The sequence below is a fragment of the Coenobita brevimanus genome, chromosome 92 (genome assembly GCF_032717465.1).
Source record: "Coenobita brevimanus isolate Jiangsu-jjx chromosome 92, ASM3271746v2, whole genome shotgun sequence".
NCBI classification, from domain to species: Eukaryota; Metazoa; Arthropoda; class Malacostraca; order Decapoda; family Coenobitidae; genus Coenobita; species Coenobita brevimanus.
In genome coordinates, this window is record NC_137045.1 from 29,949,943 (window position 1) to 29,968,949 (window position 19,007).

A 19,007-nucleotide genomic window follows, 5' to 3' on the forward strand; every position below is an offset into this window, starting at 1 on the left:
AAGTACTTTACATTTTTCAACGTTAAATTCCATTTGCCAAGTTTTAGACCATTTGGACAATGTATCGAGGTCTTTTTGTAAGTTATGGCAATCGTCAGTCGAGTTAATGATACGCCCTATTTTTGTATCGTCGGCAAATTTGCTGATGCTGCTATTGACTCCTAAATCTAGATCATTTATATATATGATAAATAATAAGGGACCGAGTACTGAACCCTGTGGTACACCGCTAGTTACTAATCCCCAGTCCGACTTAGTTCCATTAATTAATACTCTCTGCTTTCGTCCTTTCAGCCAGGATTCTATCCATTTTAAGTTATCGCCGTCTATACCGTGTGCTCGAACCTTTCTAACTAACCTTTCGTGTGGGACCCTATCAAAAGCTTTACTAAAGTCCAGATAAATAACATCGTAAGCTTGATCGCTATCTACTGCCTCATAGACCTCCGAGTAGAATGACAACAAGTTTGTGAGGCAGGATCGTCCTTGCCTGAATCCGTGCTGACTTTCGTTTATAAGATTAAATCTTTCTAAGTGTTCTCTAATCTTATTTGCCAAAATTGACTCCAACATTTTTCCTACTATTGACGTTAGACTTATCGGACGATAATTCGACGCAGCTGATTTATCACCCTTTTTAAAGATGGGCACTACGTTTGCGGTCTTCCACGCCTCTGGAACTTCTCCTGAACTTAAAGAGTCATTAAATAATGTTAAAAGTGGCTGACATAATTCTTCTTTGGTTTCTTTTATAATTTTTGCATATATATCGTCCGGACCTGGCGATTTTTGAGGTTTTAACTTATTAATTTCTTTCAGGAAGAAAGGAAAGTATAAAAAAAAAAAAAGGGGGGGGGAGGCAGTACAGAAGAGTGAAGTTAAAAGGGAAATGAGAAACGTGAAAGGCATCAAACTAAAGGGAGAAAATGGGAAAGAAGGATGGAAAAGGAGGTAAATGGGGAGGAAACGTGGAAAAAATAAATGAAGAAGAGCAGGAAATAAGAAAGGCTGAAATATGGATAAGGAAAAATGGACGTGAAGGGAAGAGATGAGAAGGCTCAACAGGAAAATACGATGACCGGAAGAATGTTGTTGCTTTTCTTTCTGTAATCTCAGACTCATGTGGATTTGAACACAGTGGACTACAAGAAGCTGGTCACCTCACCCGGTCGCTGCCAGAGACTATTTGTTGAGGTTATGTTGAAAGGTTGTCTGTGATGTGATGGTGCAGTGCATGAGGTGGGCAAGTGTGTTATGGTGTGGAGGGCTGCACTGCAGTAAGGGCAGAGCGAATTTGCTTGTAATTGTACAGTATTTAATGCTTTGGTAATCGTATTATAGCAGGGAAGGGTGATGATCCTATTACAGTCTGGCTAAATGTAGGATAATTACAGGTATGTCTGTCTGTTTAGGATAGTTTCTGATGGGTGTTTGTTGGTGGTGGTTCATGAACGATGCTATTTGGTTGAAAGTTTGGAATGGTTGTGGTGGCAGTGAGTTTATGTATGTGTTTGTAAGTGCTTTACGGTATGTGCTTGTGCATGTGTTTATTATGTGGCGATGGAAAGAGTCGCCTTACCGTGGCGGCGTCAACAAGCCTGGATGGAGGACTTGCTCAAAGGAGGAATCACCCTAACCAGAGCGAGGAGTCCAACCACGCCACTCAGCAGTCAGCACTTTCCACCAGTCGCGCACGTACAGCCATAGAGGTCACAGGTCACGGCCTGACCGCTCTCCCGCTCACACCACCATGGCGACCCAGGACGGAAATCGGCCTCGGTCCCCAACAACTCTTACTTAGCAGAGTGAAAATATCAGTGACTGTAACACCAACAGTGAAACTAACAGCGATGTATCTATCCAGGAGGAAAATCGGCAACGGTTCCCAACAACTCAACCCCAGCAGACTGAAAGTACCAGTGACTGTTACAGCAACAGTGGAGCTAGCAACGATAAACCTGAGAATGGATCTGACGCTGAAGGTGACAACTTCACTTTAGTACAGCCAAGACACAAGAGGAGACGGGAAAAACAGCAGCAACTCTCACAATCTCAGCAAGTGGCCAGGCAATACTCCACAGAAAAAGGTACAGTACTATACTTTCCAAGGGACTGCAACCTCAGTAAGGAAGAGAAAATAGAATGGATATCAAAGGCTTATCATTCAGGACTTAAAGTTAAAGCTCTTTTTGGCAAAACTAGCCCAATGATAGTTGGCAAAGATGCAAGCACGACGCACAAACTTACAACGGAAGGCTTTAATGGCATAACTCTATATAAGCCTGCACCAAGAGTGAAGACAACAAAAATAATCATAAAGGGACTGCATACTGATATGCCACTAGACTATATTAACCAAGAACACCCATACATTAAAGGAGCGTCTTGGAACAAATGGAGTAAATACCATAAAGAGGTCATAGCTTGGTGCAAAGGATATATACCATCATCAGTTTCACTGTCAATAATAGATCACGACCTGACTGTAGAGGAATATATCCCTAGGCCTTCCCCCTGTGAAGTATGCTGCAGCTGGAATCACAAAACTAGCGAGTGCAAGGGTACACCTAAATGTAAGAACATAAGAAGAGAGGATAACTGCAGTAGGCCGGTTGGCCCATGCTAGGCAGCTCCTAGAAGAGTAACTGAACTACTAGAATGAGATAAGGATAGCAAAGAAGAAGGCTCTCCCCCGCCCTCCAAACCCTCCAGTCGAAGCCGGCAGGAAAAAGTCAGAAAGAACATCACGCCGTATAGAAAAACTGGCGTGGACATTTTACAGGAAAATGTGAAAGGAGAATAGAGATTATCATAGTGTAACCTGAAAAGAAAATTTTTTTGAATTAGTAGTGGTTATAAGATTTTCTTTATTCTATATCCACCCCTTATTTGTCATATGCTTATCTAGCCTATGCTTGAAACTCCCAATGGAAGAGGCAGCAACTACTTTACTAGGTAGCTTATTCCATTCGTCTACTACTCTATTACCAAACCAATTTCTACCTATTTCCTTACTGAAACGGAATTTTCCTAGTTTGAAACCATTATTTCTAGTTCTATCCTGTATGCTCACTTTAAGTACCTTGCTAATATCTCCCTTATTTATACCATTCATCCACTTAAACACCTCAATTAAGTCTCCCCTTACTCTACGCCTCTCTAGCGAATGCAGACTTAGTCTTTTCAGTCTGTCTTCATATGACAGGTTCCGGACGTCATGAATCATTTTAGTCATTCTTCTCTGTACATTTTCTAACGAATTAATATCCATTCTATAGTAAGGACACCAGAATTGAACTGCGTAGTCTAAATGTGTCCTTACTAATGCTAGATAAGGTTTTAGTATTACTTTAGATGATCTATTGCCCACGCTTCTCGAAATAAATCCTAGGACCCTATTTGCTTTATTTCTCGCATTAATGCACTGTTGCCTTGGTTTAAGGTCGTTACTAATCATAACTCCTAGATCTCTCTCGCATTCCGATTTGCTAATTTCTTTGTTATCTAAGCTGTATTTAGTATCTCCAGTGGTCTTGCCTACGTTAAGTACTTTACATTTTTCAACGTTAAATTCCATTTGCCAAGTTTTAGACCATTTGGACAATGTATCGAGGTCTTTTTGTAAGTTATGGCAATCGTCAGTAGAGTTAATGATACGCCCTATTTTTGTTTCGTCGGCAAATTTGCTGATGCTGCTATTACTCCTAAGTCTAGATCATTTATATATATGATAAATAATAAGGGACCAAGTACTGAACCCTGTGGTACACCGCTAGTTACTAATCCCCAGTCCGACTTAGTTCCATTTATTAATACTCTCTGCTTTCGTCCTTTCAGCCAGGATTCTATCCATTTTAAGATATCGCCGTCTGTACCGTGTGCTCGAACCTTTCTAACTAACCTTTCGTGTGGGACCCTATCAAAAGCTTTACTAAAGTCCAGATTAATAACATCGTAAGCTTGATCGCTATCTACTGCCTCATAGACCTCCGAGTAGAATGTCAACAAATTTGTGAGGCAGGATCGTCCTTGCCTGAATCCGTGCTGACTTTCGTTTATAAGATAAAATCTTTCTAAGTGTTCTCTAATCCTATTTGCCAAAATTGACTCTAACATTTTTCCTACTATTGACGTTAGACTTATCGGACGATAATTCGACGCAGCTGATTTATCACCCTTTTTAAAGATGGGCACTACGTTTGCGGTTTTCCACGCCTCTGGAACTTCTCCTGAACTTAAAGAGTCATTAAATAACGTTAAAAGTGGCTGACATAATTCTTCTTTGGTTTCCTTTATAATTTTTGCATATATATCGTCCGGACCTGGCAATTTTTGAGATTTTAACTTATTAATTTCTTTCAATACGTCCTCCTTACTAATGGTTATTTTACTAAGAATATTTTCCATATTCTCATGGTAAATATTTGCTGCTTGAGGGACCAGGCTTAGATTTTCCTTGGTGAATACTGATATGAAATAATTATTTAGGATGGATCACATTTCTTTATCTTCACTGGTAATGTCACCTGATTCTGTTCTGAGTGGTCCTATCCTATCTTTATTTTTCGTTCGGTACATTTGATAAAAACCCTTGGGGTTTTCTTTTGATTCACTGGCAACCTTAATTTCATAACTTCTCTTTGCTTTTCTTATCTCCCTCTTTACTTCTCTATTTAAAATTGTGTACCGGTTACGTAAGTCGTAGAGGTGGAGGAATGCAAGCAGACAGCTCCTCTGAACTGTCTGCTTGCATTCCTCCACCTCTACGACGGGCGCGTAGCACCCGTCTGGCAGCAAACTCTCATCCCTTTTCTGTCCAACTCTCTAATGCAAGAGTTAACCGTTACTCCCAGTCTTTCATTTATGCAACAGGTCAGCTCTGGAACTGTCTCCCTCTATCTGTATTTCCTGCTGCCTATGATCTCCAGTCTTTCAAGCGCAGTGTGTCCAGGCATCTCCAAATGATCGGATCTTGAATTTGGCTCTCTGTTGTGTTTTGTTTTTCTCTTGGAGGGAACTGTTACTGCGGGCTCATGGCCTTTGGTTCCTTCTTCCTCGCATAAAAAAAAAAAAAAAAAAAAAAGTGTTCCTCTCCACGTTTTATTTTTCTATATATTCCTTTCCTTTGGCCTATGAGAGATTTTAATCTGTTGTTTAACCATCTAGGTTCTGAATTATTAGTTCTAAACGGTTTTGAAGGAATATATCTATCTTGGCCTCCGTGTATTATATTTATTAACTCGTTATACTTCTCACTGGTCGATCGTCTGCTTGGTACTGGAGCTGAGTTAATTTCCGTCACCTGGACTACATTCCTATCTTCCACCTCCCTCCTCACAGACACCTGACGGACATCCCCAGGTGTTTCCTGCGCCTGACCTATGACCTGGGGTTCCCCACTGACCTGACATTCCCTCAAATAGCTAATCTCCCTGTGGAATACCGTTCGAAAATAAGCTCTTAAGCCATCGAAATCTCCTAGACGAAAATTAGGAACGGTGGAGGTATTTTCGGTGGAACAGACATCCCAAATAAATTTGAACTTAATTTATTCATGATCGCTATTACCAAGTCGTCCGCCAACCTCTATATCGCTAATGATATTTTTTTTATTAGCTAAAACCAAATCTAGTATATTATTACCTCTGGTGGGCTCCCTGATATACTGATAAAGGAAATTATCCTGTACTACCTCTAGAAATTCCTCTGACTCTGCATCTCCTTTCTGATTTCTCCAATCTATCCTTGGCAGATTAAGGTCCCCTACAATTATTACTAAGCTGGACTGTGATGCTTTCCTAATTTCCTCCCAAAGGTATTTACTATCAGCTCTACTTAATTTAGGAGATCTGTAAATTGCTCCTAAGACTAATTTCTCCCTATTGTTACTAATTTCAACCCAGACACTTTCTGTGTCCCTATTTACTTTAATGTCTGCTTTATTGTAACAGTTTAATGAATCCTTTACATAAATAGCTACCCCTCCCCTCTTACTTCCCTGACGGTTTGACACAAAAATATTATAGCCTTTTATCTGATATTCTGCTAAAAATTCTCGAGTGTCTGTATTCATCCAAGTTTCACTAATAACGACAATGTCTATTTTCTCTGTACAAATTAAAGCCCTCAGTTCATCCATTTTATTACGTAAACTCCGGCTGTTTGTGTAGTACACTTTCAGATTATTACTAGTAGTTATGCCTCTACCTTGGCATTTGCTGTTATTTATTTTATTACTAACTGGGAAACTCTTTACTTTACTAATATAACAATTTTTTGTACTATCGCTTATCTCCCTTCTATCATCGCTTGTTCTATCATCTATCATCGCCTGCTCAATTTGAGGTGCCTGAGTGGATGTATCTACACTATTGGTTGAACTTTTGTTCTTAATTTTGCAAGTATTGATGCATCTATCCAAACATGGTAATAATGATTTCTGAGTGTAGTTGCTGCATCTTCCTGTACACCTACTTCTCAATCTCGAAAAAATCCCTCCAACTCCCTATCTATCATTCCAGCTAAAACAGTAACTCCCTGCCTGTTAAGATGAGTCCCATCCCAACTATACAAGGCACTCCGTCCATAAAACCGGTCCCAACTGTCTATGAAAGGTATTGCATTATCTTTGCAATACCTTTCAAGGCGGCAATTAAACCCTATTGCCCTGCTCAACCATTCCCTTCCAACCCGCCACCTTGGTAAAACACCAAGCACTACAGGGGTTCCTCCCCTCTCCCTAACCTTTTCTAACATCAACTTGTACCTTTTCCACAGTACCTCACTCTTACGGCTACTAATATCATTGCCTCCTACACTGAGGCACACAGTGGGTTTGTCACCACTTTCCTTTACGATATTTGAAATTTTTTCTACCACATTAGCCACCCTGGCCCCTGGAAGACACACATGTTTAGCGAGTGGAGTATACTGTACATGGCCCTGTTCAGATATCTCACCTGGGAGTCTCCAACAACAACAACATTTTTCTTACCTTTCTTGTTCTGATTATACTTACCTGTACTGGAAGTTCTCTCACCTTCCTTCTCCTCTACTTCCCTCTCTGCCTTCCCTTCACATTCGTCCCGTAGTGCGTCGAAGGCATTAGTGGTCTTAACTTCTGTTTACTTCTTAAGAGTGAACTTCGCTGCACCCTTGTTAACTAGTGTCCAACCTTCAGCCTTATTCTCTTTCTCCACCAACATCTCCTCCAACAATTCCCTCATTTGTGCCTTCTCCTGCCTGAGAATTTGTACCTCCCGCTTCAGTTCGAGAAGTTCCTCCTTTAATTCAAGGTAGTCCTTTTCAATACCTGCAGTGGGGACACAGCTCTCTGCCGAGGAAGCCATTACACACTAGTTCACACAAGGTAGCACAACACTATCACGGGTCACTATGGGACACCACAACACACTAGCACAACACTTTCACGGATTACTAGCACAGCACTATCGTTGATCACTACAGCACACTAACACAGATCACTAAAACACACTAGCACAACACTACCACAGGTCTCTAGCACGTCTGAACAGACTGACCTCACGAGAGCGACTGACTGACCTCACTTATCGTCAGTGTGTCTTGAGGAAATAAAGAAAGGTAAAAAATTCAACCGTAAGTGTGCAAATTGTGCAGGAGATCATAATGCAAATTCTACCAATTGCATGTACGTACCTACGGGTGGTGAGCCTGCACAAGCCTCTGCTGCAGCTCAAAATCCTGACACAGGACTCTCCCAACCCTCATATGAGTTCACTCTGCAACCATCAGCAACATCCCCGTCAACCACAACTCCCCATCCTGCCCCTCCTCCCACCAGAACACCCCACCCTGCTGCCCAGCGCACCACAGCTCCCCAAACTGCCTCTCTCCCACGTCTGCCCAACCCCCACTCCATAACCAGAACCACTTCCCGGCACCACCATGGGCAATGCAACCTGATGCAACATACTCCAGTATGAACAGCAAAATAGAAAGTATATGTGACGCAATTAAGCGAATTGAGGAAAACTTCTCAGAGATGAATAACCTGAGGAAGAAAGTTGCTGACATGGAGATCACCATCGCCAACCTACAGAAAAGACAACACTCACGACGAAATGACAAGAATGAAAATGAAGAGGGCCCTACGGAGACGAACGATTTGAGGAAGAAAGTTGCCGACCTGGAAAGGACTATCGCAGACCTACGGAAGGAACGACACTCACAAAGCAATGACGAAAATGAAAAAGAAGATGACACATCCCCAAATGAAGAACATTGCTCACGACACAGTGATAATGAGGATAAGCAAGACAGCGCATCAGTATCCATTGCCCCTCTAGAATACACACCAGAGCAATGCCAGAAAGCCATTAACACTATAAGCAGGAGGCTTCCCTGGGGGGAGGCGGTGGCCGAATCGGTAGAGAGGCGACCTGTAGTCCTAATGGACCCAGGATCGAATCCCGGCTGGGGCAGGGAACAGTTTAAGGATTTGAATTTCCTAAAAAAACAGACTTTCCTGATCTGCCAGATAACCCGCCGACATGTCGTAAAAATACCCCCGCTAATACCAATACACCAATCCTGTATGAGACAGCCCTAGCATGTATTCAGTATGGATGGTGGGTGTTAGCGCCGAAGTGGTGACATGTGGAGGTGTAGGAGGACTACTGGGCCTTGGGATAGGTTACTGCCCCCAAGAAATAGGCCCTGAAGCCTTCGCCCAGAGTTGAATACGTAAAAAAAAAAAAAAAAAAAAAAAGATTTATCAATGAAGGTTGTGAGAAGTACTCTAAAGCAAACATCGCTGCAACCAGACTCAGAATATGTCATAGCCATCACCAGAGTAGTAGAAGCAATTGACAAGCTCAAATACCTCACTCATGCGGCACGCAACACTGACCAGACACAGGATGACAGTGACCAATAACTCCCCACTCAAGATACTGACGTGGAATATCAACAGACTGAAACATAGGTACATCGAACTACAACAGTTTGTGCTAGAAAACAGCATCAAGATCATCTGCCTCCAGGAAACTAAATATGATAATAATGACAAGCTGGACCTATCTGGATACCATCACTTCACTGTTGACAGCTTTGACTGGCGATGCAGTGGCAACGCCTACACCAGACATCAGGGCCTAATTACCTACATCAAGAATACCATACCAACACGGCTTAACCCCATATTTTTTCTCGGTGATGACAGTCAGACACTCACAGTAGCATCACAGATGAGTGAGGGAGAGAGCTCCTTCAGGCTGTCAATGCATATATTGGACATGGTAAGCTCGACTTAAATCAGGCTTACCTTCAAACATGCGATGTACTTACGATAATTGCTGGAGATCTAGATGCAGTACATCCAAGGTTAGGCAGTAATGCTACTACAGTAGTACTCGCGTAAATTTGCGCCTGTGGTGTGGCCCGCACCTGTGTACAGTGTTGCCACGTTTTCTATACCGTTATCTCTCTCTCTCTCTCTCTCTCTCTCTCTCTCTCTCTCTCTCTTGGCGGGAGATGTGAGCCACCCTGAGTACTTTTGATTCGTTTATAAGTTATTTATAATTGTGCTTTCATTTGTTAATTTGGTTTTGTTATATTTAGTGATATTTATCATTTTTTGTATACGGCGACAGATGACCTGTTGTTGCAGTTCCATGATTGATTTTCATTCATTCATTCTCTTTCCCCTTCCTCCATCTCTCTCTCAGCCTGACAATGCCTCCACCACCACCACCCCCCATCATGCCGACAATGCATTCAACCTTGCTCCTCTCCTGCCTGCCTCTCTCTCTCTCTCTCTCTCTCTCTCTCTCTCTCTCTCTCTCTCTCTCTCTTTTATTGCAAGAGACATTTTGGATATTTTCTTTTACATAATATTGTATATATTGTAAATTTGACATCATTTCCACACCACCCTTGAGGTCAAGGCCACCGACTGGGTGTGGAAGTGTTGCCGCTCGCGAGTGAATAATGTTTTTTTTTTTTACTTCGGTATTGGCATATGCCTACTATTTTGTCCTACATATTAGCTTATGATTATAAATGTGATTATTCCTCGCCCTTAAAATTACGGTAAAAGCCAGTAAATGTGAGCATTTTTCCCTAGCAACACCTGTACAAGCTATGCTTGGGTCTATGGAGGGATAGTACTTTACCTTAGGCCAGACTGGGTGTGTCAGTGTTGCCACTCACAAGAATTATATAAATTATTTCTTTTACTTTGGATATTGGCATATTTCTTCTTTTTTCAGGCTCATTATCTTATAAACATAACTGTGATATTATTACCCAACCTAAAACTACGCTAAAAACCATTAAAAGTGACTACAATTTCTTTTAGCAAAACTGTACAATATGTATGCCATGTTTCTGTGTTACTGTATAAATATTTTATGCATAATAAGATTAATGTTGATTCATCCATCAAAATACAAAAGTGTAAGTTTTATTCATCTGAATTTATCGTATTTGTGATGCTTTGTACATAAATAGCTTCCGTTTCACATCGCAAGTTGGGGAAACGTGGCACCATTGTACACAGGTGCGGGCCACACCACAGGCGCAAATTTACGCGAATCCTACTATAGGCAAGCCAACCCAAATGGAGTCACCCTATATTCACACCTCACGAGCACACATACTGTAACGAAGTTACTCAGCCAACCAGAACCGACACACATGCAGAGAAACAGGCTTGATTATATATGCACAATCAATGACCCAGGATTGAATTACAGCAGTGAAGTTGTGGATACCCTTACCTCCGACCACTTTGGTTTGTATGCCGAAATAGAAATCACTACAGCCTTTAGGAGAATAATCAGACCTAAGAAATACATCACAATCCCCACCAAGCAGAAAGACATGATAAAGAGTAAGCTGGAACTCTGGTATGAGAACTACACACCTCTATTCAATGAAGACCTTATAAGTAACCTAGAGTCAGCAATTACCACCAGTAAAAAAGGAGGGCCTAGAAGTCAGCCAAATGCGATCAAGAGATGGTACAACTGTGATGAGGCAGTTAAAAGAATAAACAGGCAATATAAGAAAATAAAGAAAAAATGGGAAAATAATCCGAGCCCTGAAAACCTGACAATCTTTAAAAGAATGGAGAAACAGGTTCAACAGGTCAAGCTCAAAGCAAGAGACAAATACTGGGCCAACTTCCTTCAAACCATCAATCATCAAACCCCACAACAAGAAATAGCGAGGAAGATCGATGTCATCCAAGGAAAGAAAAAAAAAACAAACCATTACACAGTAACCCGACAGCAAAAGCAGAGGAACTCATAAAACATTGGTCGTCTGTATCCTGCAAAGACAACCTACCGCTTAAAGTAAGACATTCATGTAGAAAAAGAGTCAAAAGAAAGATAAACAAGCTACGTGATGCAGTAGGCAGGGCACATGAGATGGATGACAAACCTATCACTGAAGAGGAATTTAGGAAGTGTCTCAAAACAAAAGGATCAACAGCACCTGGGATGGACGGAATCACCTATGCAGTTATCAAGTTTTTTACTACCATCAAGGGCAATCCTGTACTTCGTCTGTACATGATCTGGATGGGTGGACCCATCCCCAAAGCATGGAAGAATGCCATAATTGTTTCTATACCGAAACCAGGAAAGCCAGGCGAATACAGACCAATATCTTTAACATCGTGTCTCTGCAAATTCTTTGAGAGGATTATGCTCAACAGGCTTCTGCACGTCGTGAAACCCAAACTAGCCAAGTGTCTCTACGGTTTCTTGCCTGGGAGGGGAACACATCAATGCATACACAGGGTTAAGGCAGGCATCACACAAAGATACACAGTTTTTGTAGACCTTAAAGGGGCCTTTGATTGAGCTAACCCAGATATAATACTCACCGAATTAGCATCAATGACACATGGGACACTTTGACGAATAGTACAGGAGTATTTAACTGACAGATACAGTGTATACTTTGAAGGGGTGTACTCAAGATGGGAAGAAATGCAGTCAGGTACACCACAAGGAGGAGTCCTGTCACCTACTCTTTTTAACATCATCATGAATACAATCGGAAAAATAAACATCAAGGGAGTCACATTCACTATATATGCAGATGACATAATAATACAGGCCAACACACGTAACCTAATGACAAGAGCTCTTAAGGAGTTCTCTAAAACATGCATTAGCATAAGACTGATAATAGCACCAGAGAAGACCAAAGTACTACACAGGAAGGGAAAGAACAGGGGAAACATTAGAATACAGGGAAAAGTCCTTGAGGAAGTTAGAACCTATCGATACATGGGTATTCTCCTAGGTAAAACCAACCAACACAGTGACGAAATAAGTAAGATTACACAAAAGATAAAGGCAAGACTAGCACTGCTTAAAAGGGTTGCAAGAGGCAATGTTGGGTCCACAGTACCACTCGTAAGACAGCTATACATTACTATGGTAAGATCAGTCATAGACTATAGTGCCAGTTCTCTCCTCCCGTTGACTAAGACCAGCATCAAACGACTCGAAGTCATCCAGAACAAGGCTATAAGAGCCATATTAGGCTCCCCCATGTCAGCTAGACGAGAATCAATCAGGTTAGAGGCAGGATTTACAACGATTGAACATAGATTAGTCAGTATAGCCACCAAACAAGTCATCAGCTCATTGAACACAAGGGATGATGGTGCATTCTATAATGCAGTATTTCATTCAAGCTGAGTGCATTCAAATAATAAGTGGATTAGGGCAATGAAGACATTGTTTTGTGAAACTAATGTACATGGCTAAATTGATAACAATCGGCACACTGTAACACTCCTCCCACCATGGCAAGCTCCGAAGATAAATCTCTCTCTAATGTATCTCTCCCACAAGAAAGCAGATACGCCTGCCCCTCTCCTCAGACAGGACTTCCTGCACAGGCTCAGTGGTCTCCCAGGGGATTCCACGATCTACCACACCGACGGGTCCCTCTTGGAGGATGGACGAGCGGGCTCCGGGGTTGCGTGGTATGGAGAGCAGAAGGAAGAGAGTGGTGCAATATCGATGCGTCTCAGTGACGGGAGCTCAGTCACCCAATGTGAGATGCTCGCAATAACCTATGCCTTAGCAATGGCAAGAAGAAAAGATGAAGGTGCTATTATAGTGTCTGACAGCCTCGGTGCTTTACAGGCTCTGCAGTCAAGATCACCTGAGTACCAACTTTTGGCTGACAGAATACGTGCACTGGTATATAAGATACAGAGAAATGGTAAATCAGTGGACTTCATATGGGCACCTTCTCATTGTGGTATCATAGGAAATGAACGCGCAGACGCTCTAGCGAGAGAAGGGGCACTGAAAGATAGTGTGGACTATAAATTCGCCCTACCTGTGAGTGGAATCCAAGCTAAAATAGGTTCTAGAGTTATACAACAGTACAGCCAACACCTAGAAAAGATAAAAAACACACACGTAACATTCAGAAATTATGTATCAATATCAAAGTACAAGGCACCTGACTATGTCAGTGTAAAACTTACTACCAGAAGGCAGCAAACAACCTACAGTAGAATTAGACTACAATATAGATATCTCTGGGAAATAATACGGTCAGGTAGCAATGTGATTAGAAACTGCAGAGTATGTGGAGAGACCGCAAAGCACAACTTAGAGCACTACATTGCTGAGTGTCCATATGTTAAACCATACAGAGAATTATGTTCCTCAAATAGTAGAGATGATCTATTGGTACACTTCTTACAGCCTTCTAGCCTTAAAAAGGTGATCAATGAATTCCCAGGTTTCGCTTGTGCAGTGTAACACAATTCATATATTTTAATCCCACATCACCTCTATACGTCCTTGTATATAGGTATGTCTGTATATGTACTGTATGTGCATATATGTATATATGTATGTGTGTATATGGGTGGATGCAGTATGGGTATGTGTATGTATGAGTATATGTGTATATATGTGTGTGTATGTGGATATGTATGTATATGTGTATATATGTGTATGTGTGTATGTATGTGTATATATATGTATATATGTATGTGTGTATATATATGTATATATGTATGTGTGTAAATATGTATATGTATGTATATGTATATGTGTGTGTATATGTATGTATATATGTGTGTATATGTATGTGTATGTGTATGTATGACATGCCTGTATGTGGGTATATGTTTATTCGGTATATGTTTTTGTTTTGTATGCATATCTCATTTTTTATGTATATCTATATGTATGTATATAGGGATATATGTATGTGTGAAGGTACATGTTTTTATGTATATCTATATGTATGTATATAGGGATATATGTATGTGTGAAGGTACATGTTTTTATGTATATCTATATGTAAGAACATAAGAACATAAGAAGAGAGGATAACTGCAGTAGGCCGGTTGGCCCATGCTAGGCAGCTCCTAGAAGAGTAACTGAACTACTAGAATGAGATAAGGATAGCAAAGAAGAAGGCTCTCCCCCGCCCTCCAAACCCTCCAGCCGAAGCCGGCAGGAAAAAGTCAGAAAGAACACCACGCCGTATAGAAAAACTGGCGTGGACATTTTACAGGAAAGTGTGAAAGGAGAATAGAGACTATCATAGTGTAACCTGAAAAGAAAATTTATTTTTGAATTAGTATTGGTTATAATATTTTCTTTATTCTATATCCACCCCTTATTTGTCATATGCTTATCTAGCCTATGCTTGAAACTCTCAATGGAAGAGGCAGCAACTACTTTACTAGGTAGCTTATTCCATTCGTCTACTACTCTATTACCGAACCAATTTCTACCGATTTCCTTTCTGAAACGGAATTTTTCTAGTTTGAAACCATTATTTCTAGTTCTATCCTGTATGCTCACTTTAAGTACCTTGCTAATATCTCCCTTATTTATACCATTCATCCACTTAAAAACCTCAATTAAGTCTCCCCTTACTCTACGCCTCTCTAGCGAATGCAGACTTAGTCTTTTCAGTCTGTCTTCATATGACAGGTTCCGGACGTCATGTATCATTTTAGTCATTCTTCTCTGTACATTTTCTAACGAATTAATATCCATTCTATAGTAAGGACACCAAAATTGTACTGCGTAGTCTAAATGTGGCCTCACCAATGCTAGATAAAGTTTCAGTATTACTTTAGATGATCTATTGCTCACGCTTCTCGAAATAAATCCTAGGACCCTATTTGCTTTATTTCTCGCATTAATGCACTGTTGCCTTGGTTTAAGGTCGTTACTAATCATAACTCCTAGATCTCTCTCGCATTCAGATTTGCTAATTTCTTTGTTATCTAAGCTGTATTTAGTATCTCCAATGGTCTTGCCTACGTTAAGTACTTTACATTTTTCAACGTTAAATTCCATTTGCCAAGTTTTAGACCATTTGGACAATGTATCGATAGGGATATGTATATAGGGATATGTGTATGTGTGAAGGTACATGTTTTTATGTATATCTATATGTATGTATATAGGGATATATGTATGTGTGAAGTACATGTACTCTTGCCCTGCTCAATCACTCTCTTCCTCCACCCTCTCTTCCCCAGGGAGCTCAGCCCATCCTCTCCAGAACACTACCCCCAGGCAGACCCCCCCCCCTAACCCGCATTCCCCCTTTCCGCAGGGAATGCACCCCCCCTCTCCCACTAATAATCCTTTACCTTGCTTTGTTCCCCACTCCCCCAGCTCTCCCTCCAGTCTCGACTCTCTCTCTCTCTCTCTCTCTCTCTATCTATCTATCTATCTATCTATCTATCTATCTCTCTCTCTCTCCACACCTGTGTTTGCCAACTTACCTCTCGTTTAAATCTTATAATTACTGACAGTTCTCAAACTAATATCCTCTGTAATTACTGACCTACCTCCTCCTCCTTCCCCTCCCTTGCTTCTCACCTATCTGTTATATCCCCACACAGTCGCTTCTGCTGCTGCTGCTCTTTCTCTCTCTCTCTCTCTCTCTCTCTCTCTCTCTCTCTCTCTCTCTCTCTCTCTCTCTCTCTCTCTCTCTCTCTCTCTCCACACCTTTGTTTACCAATAATCTCCTCCTAAATCCCATTATTACTGACCTTCCTCTCCCCCCTCTCCCTAATGGGTATCTCACTGAAGCTCATACCAACTTCTACTGTTGTAACCTTTTCCTCTCTTCATGTATTTATCACTAAGTATATTGCATCAAGTCTCCATATTTAGATATTATACAGTATTTAGTACCATATTATGATGTACTACAAATTGTAACAATGTAACCGCACGACAGTTTTGTTACAGTATCACTCAATATTTATTTAGGTAACTTAATATCTAATGCTATCATCCTTTTTCAACAACAGTATGCAACCACGCTCTCTCTCTCTCTCTCTCTCTCTCTCTCTCTCTCTCTCTCTCTCTCTCTCTCTCTCTCTCTCTCTCTCTCTCTCTCTTCACCTGTGTTTGCCAATTTACCTCTCCTCTAAATCTTATAATTACTGTCAGTTCTCAGACTAAAGTCCTCTATAATTGTTGACCTACCTCCTCCTCCTTTCCCTCCCTTGCTTCTCACCTATATGTTATAATCCTCTCTCTCTCTCTCTCTCTCTCTCTCTCTCTCTCTCTCTCTCTCTCTCTCTCTCTCTCTCATTACACTGTGACCATACCACAATCTCCACAATTTTATAATAGGAAATTTACCACTGTTTCTTGTTATGAAACAATGTGTATATACTCATACTATATTCGTGTAACTTTATATCTGTGACTATTAATAAATGTATTAATAAATATAATACACGGAGGCCAAGATAGATATATCCCCTCAAAACCGTTTAGAACGAATAATTCAGAACCAAGATGGTTAAACAACAGATTAAAATCTCTCATAGGCCAAAGGAAAGGAATATATAGAAAAATAAAACGTGGAGAGGAACACTTACGTAACCGGTACACGATTTTAAATAGAGAAGTAAAGAGGGAGATAAGAAAAGCAAAGAGAAGTTATGAAATTAAGGTTGCAAGTGAATCAAAAGTAAACCCCAAGGGTTTTTATCAAATGTTCATTCATTCATTGCCAGACGCCATGTATCCCAGACGGGGTGGCCAATGGCTTAGAGTTAATTGTTTTACAGGTAGGGGCACTAATCCTCCACCAACCCCACTTGACACGTAGGGATGCCAACAGCATCTCGTGTTCCCAGGCGGTCACCCATCCAAGTACTAACCATACCTAACGTTGCTTAACTTCGCTGATCGGACGGGAAGCGGTGTACTCAACGTGGTATGGCCGTACGAAAAATAAAGATAGGATAGGACCACTCAGAACAGAATCAGGTGACATTACCAGTGAAGATAAAGAAATGTGCTCCATCCTAAATAATTATTTCATATCAGTATTCACCAAGGAAAATATAGACCTGGTCCCTCAAGCAGCAAATATTTACGATGAGAATACGGAAAATATTCTTAGTAAAATGACCGTTAGTAAGGAGGACGTATTGAGAGAAATTAATAAGTTAAAACCTCAAAAATCGCCAGGTCCGGACGATATATATGCAAAAATTATAAAAGAAACCAAAGAAGAATTATGTCAGCCACTTTTAACATTATTTAATGACTCTTTAAGTTCAGGAGAAGTCCCAGAGGCGTGGAAGACCGCAAACGTAGTGCCCATCTTTAAAAAGGGTGATAAATCAGCTGCGTCGAATTATCGTCCGATAAGTCTAACGTCAATAGTAGGAAAAATGTTAGAGTCAATTTTGGCAAATAAGATTAGAGAACACTTAGAAAGATTTAATCTTATAAACGAAAGTCAGCACGGATTCAGGCAAGGACGATCCTGCCTCACAAACTTGTTGTCATTCTACTCGGAGGTCTATGAGGCAGTAGATAGCGATCAAGCTTACGATGTTATTTATCTGGACTTTAGTAAAGCTTTTGATAGGGTCCCACACTTATAGTTAGAAAGGTTCGAGCACACGGTATAGACGGCGATATCTTAAAATGGATAGAATCCTGGCTGAAAGGACGAAAGCAGAGAGTATTAATAAATGGAACTAAGTCGGACTGGTGATTAGTAACTAGCGGTGTACCACAGGGTTCAGTACTCGGTCCCTTATTATTTATTATGTATATAAATGATCTAGACTTAGGAGTCAATAGCAGCATCAGCAAATTTGCCGACGATACAAAAATAGGGCGTATCATTAACTCGACTGACGATTGCCATAACTTACAAAAAGACCTCGATACATTGTCCAAATGGTCTAAGACTTGACAAATGGAATTTAACGTTGAAAAATGTAAAGTACTTAACGTAGGCAAGACCATGGGAGACACTAAATACAGCTTAGATAACAAAGAAATTAGCAAATCGGAATGTGAGAGGGATCTAGGAGTTATGGTTAGTAACGACCTTAAACCAAGGCAACAGTGTATTAATGCGAGAAATAAGGCAAATAGGGTCCTAGGATTTATTTCGAGAAGCGTGAGCAATAGATCATCTAAAGTAATACTGAAACTTTATCTAGCATTAGTAAGACCACATTTAGACTACGCAGTACAATTTTGGTGTCTTTATTATAGCATGGATATTAACTCGTTAGAAAATGTACAGAGAAGAATGACAAAAATGATACATGACGTCCGGAACCTGTCATATGAAGACAGACTGAAAAGACTAAGTCTGCATTCGCTAGAGAGGCGTAGAGTAAGGGGAGACTTAATTGAGGTGTTTAAGTGGATGAAGAGTATAAATAAGGGCGATATTAGCAAGGTACTTAAAGTGAGCATACAGGTTAGAACTAGAAATAATGGTTTCAAACTAGAAAAATTCCGTTTCAGTAAGGAAATCGGTAGAAATTGGTTTGGTAATAGAGTAGTAGACGAATGGAATAAGCTACCTAGTAAAGTAGTTGCTGCCTCTTCCATTGAGAGTTTCAAGCATAGGCTAGATAAGCATATGACTATAGTCTGACAAATCTAAACATAGGATTTTGGTGGAGTCTGCCTCTGCCTACACTATTGCCATGTTTCCTAACCCTACGATGTATA

General features: G+C 40.7%; 1 pseudogene; it reads right to left on the reverse strand.

Moving 5' to 3' along the window:
* Positions 1 to 17,130: 17,130 nt before the first annotated feature.
* LOC145412335 (5S ribosomal RNA) lies at positions 17,131 to 17,249 on the reverse strand (annotated as a pseudogene).
* Positions 17,250 to 19,007: the final 1,758 nt, after the last annotated feature.